Source organism: Choloepus didactylus, chromosome 4 (assembly GCF_015220235.1).
Source record: "Choloepus didactylus isolate mChoDid1 chromosome 4, mChoDid1.pri, whole genome shotgun sequence".
Taxonomy (NCBI): Eukaryota; Metazoa; Chordata; class Mammalia; order Pilosa; family Megalonychidae; genus Choloepus; species Choloepus didactylus.
In genome coordinates, this window is record NC_051310.1 from 130,861,476 (window position 1) to 130,866,249 (window position 4,774).

The following is a 4,774-nucleotide window of genomic DNA, read 5'->3' on the forward strand; positions in this document are numbered from 1 at the left end:
TTTGCCATATATGCTTCACACACACACACACACACACACACACGCACATACACATCTACATTTTATTAAGCCATATTAAACTACATTATAGACATTATAATATTTCACTCCTAAATACTTCAGCATGCAAGTTTTTTAAAAAAAGGACATTTTCCTATAAACTATAACACTCATCACAGCTCATAAAATTAGCAATAATTATCTAATATCATTTAAAATCCAGTCCATATTTAAATTTCTTCAATGTCCCCTGTCTTTTATAGATGGTTTTTCAAATCTGGGTCCAATCCAGGATGCCACATTGCATTTAGCTGTTATGTCTTTTAAGTCTCTTTTGATCTAGAATAGTTATCTACGCAACACCTTTTTTCTTTCATGACACTGATTTTAGAAATGAGGCCAGTTATATTCTATAACACTCCACCTTCTGGCTGTCTTATCGTTTCTTCTACAGTGTCATTTAACTTGTTCTCTGTCCCCTGAATTTCCAGTAAGTGGAAAATTAGATATCTAAATGCTTGATTAAATTCTGGTTAACCTTTTTTGATCAGAGCATTTCACAGGCAATGCACTGTACTTCATATTGCATCACAAATCAGAAAGCACATCTGGTTGTCTGACTAAAAGTGATGCAAAGTTTCATCACTGATTCAAGGGATCTCTTTATTATAAAGATAGGTTTACTCCACACAAGCAGTCAACAAGTATGTGGTGAGATAACTTCAGCACCATGAGAAAACTCCAGTGGGAACTGGGATCAACCTTTTATCTAACAGTTTTGGCACCAAAATATTTTAAATATTGGTATTGCATTAACTTTAACATTTCAATTTTAAATATTTATTTTATGCAAACCACAAAATATGTACAAAAGCGAGTTTCATGTGTGTAGTGATGGTAGACTTACTGCTAATTGAAATGTGAGCATCTTCCTTCTTTTTGATTTTGTTTGAAACCCATGTAGTAGCTGGTATGATAGCCACTTATGTACCGAGAGATTAACATGCTTCCCAAAGGATCGGCATCATCAAGAGAATCTGGACAAATGGGAGGTGGAGGGGGAATTGGTGGTGGTCCAGAAGGAAGTGGAGGCAGCCAGGATGACAGGAAGGAGGGTGGAGGTAGGGGTGGTGGGCCATTGAATTTTAGGCCTGACTTTCCTGGTCCCAGTTGTGATCCTGGCGTGGGGTAGTGGGAGGAAGCAGAAAAGAGTTCCATGGAGTAGCTTTTGACTTTACATTGTTTGGTTGGTTTGGTTTATTTCCAGGAGACTTGGAGTTCTCATGTTCATCTGCTGAAAGTTGGCTCTCATTTTCATTCTCCTGAGCCTTCTGTTCTACATTAACTCCTTCAAAAGCTGGCAAAAGTAAATCAGACGGACTTTGTTCCTCTCTATTTCGATAGTCAGTGTAAACCACAATGCATGTATCTCTCTTAAAATCAATCGAAGCAATGGTTGCTGGGTAAATGCAGCCATCTTTTGACCACATGGCAGAACATTTGTCACCAACTTTCCACTGTTTCAATGGAGTTGTGACGTTCTTTTTTTGGTTCTTATTCTTCTTGACAGGTTTTCTTTTAGGTGTGCCTTTTGGTTTTTCTGAAGCCTCAGAAATGTCACCATTCTTTAGAGCAGGCTTAAATGAAGCCACAGCTTTATCATAGGTTTTTATCAATGCCACATCATCCCAAATGTCAGAATCATCACTCTGCTCTGTGCGCCACCGGAACAGCACAGAGTCCTCTTGATCTGGGACAGTGCCGCTGCCTTCCTCAGTGTAGTTTTAACTTGTATTTCTGTTATTATTATGAGTGAAGTTGAATTTTTAAAAAATTATGTTTAAGGGCCATGTTTATGTCTCTTTTTGTGAATTGTTTAATTTTTTCCCCCATTTTTCTATAGGATTTTTGGTCATTTTTTTTCCCTCAAATTTTAAAAGTTCTTTCTAAATTATTTTTGATACACATTGCAAAAATGCTCTCCTAGTTGTCATTTCTAAGTTTTAATATAATCAAATTTATCTATCTTTTTAAAAATTGTGCCTGGATTTCTAGTCATAGTATCAAGGCATTTCCCTATAGTGACATTATAGAGGGATTCACCTCTGTTCTATTCTATAGAAAACATACAATTTGTGTAGTTTTATGTTTTACATTCAGATATCTGACCTATTTGGAGTTTGTTCTTGTGTTTGATGTGAGGAGTGGATCTAATTTTGTCTCTTTCCAAGTGGCTCTCCAGTTGTCCTAACATTATTTACTGAGAACACTATCTCTGCCCCAGTGTTTTGAGACACCACCATTATCATAAGCAAGATTTTCATATATAGTTGGCTCTCTCTCTGGACTTTCTATTCTATTCCATTTATTTGTCTGTCTATCCATACTCTAATACCACACTGTTATAATTTAATTAAAGTCTTTCTAGTATATTTTAATATCTGATAGGGCTTGTCCCCACTGAGACCTCTTTGTTTTAAACATGTTCCCTCCTATTTTTGCTTATATTTCCATATGCACTTTAGGTTCAACTTGTCTAGCCCCATGAAAAATGCTCATTGAAATTTTTATTTAGGCCACATATATATTTAACTTAGAGAGACCTGATATTTTAATGTTGAGTATTCTTCTCAAGAACAAGGGCTGCCTGTCCATTTGTTTAATACTATTTTGTATTTTTAGTTTACTGCATACTGGTTTTGAACATTTATTTTTATGACAATTCCTAGGTATTTTATCATTTTTGTTGATATTTTAAGTCAAATTTTCTTATTCATTGTATGTACTAACCATTTATTATTTATGTATATGAATGCTGTTGATTTTTGCAGTTAATTTTATATCCTGTGATGTTGCTAGATTATTTTATTGTTTGAATTAATTTTATCATTGATTCTCCAGGGTTAATAAGTTAGCTTGTGGCTTGCTGTGCCAGTTTGAATGTATTATGTCCCCCAAACGCCATTATCTTTGATGTAATCTTATGTGGGCAGACCTATCAGTGTTAATTAGATTGCAATTCTTTGAGTGTTTCCATGGAGATGCGCCCCACCCAACTGTGGGTGATGACTCTGATTGGTTAATTTCCATGGAGGTGTTGGCCTGCCCATTCAGGGTAGGTCTGAATTAAGTTACTGGTGCACTATATAAGATCAGACAGAAGGAGCAAGCTGCTACAGCCAAGAGGGACACTTTGAAGAAAGCACAGGAGCTGCAGATGAGAGACAGTTTGAAGATGGTGGTTGAAAGCAGACTCTTGCTCCGGAGAAGCTGAGAGAGGGCAAATATCCCAAGTGCAACTAAGAGTGACATCTTTGAGGAACTGCAGCCTAGAGAGAAATGTCCTGGGAGAAAGCCATTTTGGAACCAGAACTTTAGAGCAGATGCCAGCCACAGGCCTTCCCAGCTAACAGAGGTTTTCCGGACACCATTGGCCATTGTTCTAGTTTGCTAATGCTGCTGGAATGCAAAACACCAGAGTTGGATTGGTTTTTATAAAAGGGGGTTTATTTGGTTACACAGTTACAGTCTTAAGGCCATATAGTGTCCAAGGTAACACATCAGCAATCGAGTACCTTCATTGGAGGATGGCCAATGATGTCTGGAAAACCTCTGTTAGCTGGGAAGGCATGTGGCTGGCATCTGCTCCAAAGTTCTGGTTTCAAAATGGCTTTCTCCCAGGACATTCCTCTCTAGGCTGCAGTTCCTCAAAAATGTTACTCTTGGTTGCACTTGGGGTATTTGCCTTCTCTCAGCTTCTCCGGAGCAAGAGTCTGCTTTCAATGGCCATCTTCAAACTGTCCCTCATCTGCAGCTCCTGTGCTTTCTTCAAAGTGTGCCTCTTGGCTGTAGCTCCTTTTCAAAGTGTCACTCTCAGCTGCACACTGAGTTCCTTCTGTTTGTCGGCTAATTTATATGGCTCCACTGATCAAGGCCCACCCTAAATGGGTGGGGCCACACCTCCATGGAAATTATCTCATCAGAGTTATCACCCACATTTGGGTGGGGCGTATTTCCATGCAAACAACCTAATCCAAACATTCCAACTTAATCCCCACTAATATGTCTGCCCCACAAGATTGCATCAAAGAATATGGCTTTTTCTGGGGGACATAATACATTCAAACCAGCACAGCCATCCTCCAGTGAATGTTCCGGATTGCTGATGTGTTACCTTGGACACTTTATGGCCTTAAGACTGTAACTGTGTAACCAAATAAACCCCCTTTTATAAAAACCAATCCATCTCTGGTGTTTTGCATTCCAGCAGCATTAGCAAACTAGAACACTTGCCTACTTTGTTTTTTTTTTCAAAGAAGATTTCAATTTATCAATTTCATCTAGTGTTTCAGTAGTACCGACATCATTACATCATTAATTTCTGCTTTTATCTTTAGAATTTCTTTCTTGTACTTTTACTACAGTATTTTTCTTTTCTTTTTTTAATTGCTATTTTTATTGATTTATTTTCATCCTTTCATTTTTATTGAAATAGTGGTTAGGGTTATGGATTTTCCTGATTACTGCCTTAAATGTGTACCAAGGATTCCAATATGTAAAGTTTTTATTACTTTTCAGAACATATGTAATTTGTTTGTATTTCCTCTTGCACTGAAGAGTTACTTAACATAAGATATTTTCATTTCCAGTTACAAGGGCCATTATATATATGTGTGTATGTATGTATATATATATTCCAGTTTTATTGCATTGAGATTGTAGAGGGTTGTTTTAATATTTCTATCTTAAGGAAATGTTTTCTTTGTGCCCCAGT

General features: G+C 37.2%; 1 pseudogene; it reads right to left on the minus strand.

The window, feature by feature from the left end:
- Positions 1–909: 909 nt before the first annotated feature.
- LOC119532798 lies at positions 910–4,364 on the minus strand (annotated as a pseudogene).
- Between the last annotated feature and the right edge of the window lie 410 nt (positions 4,365–4,774).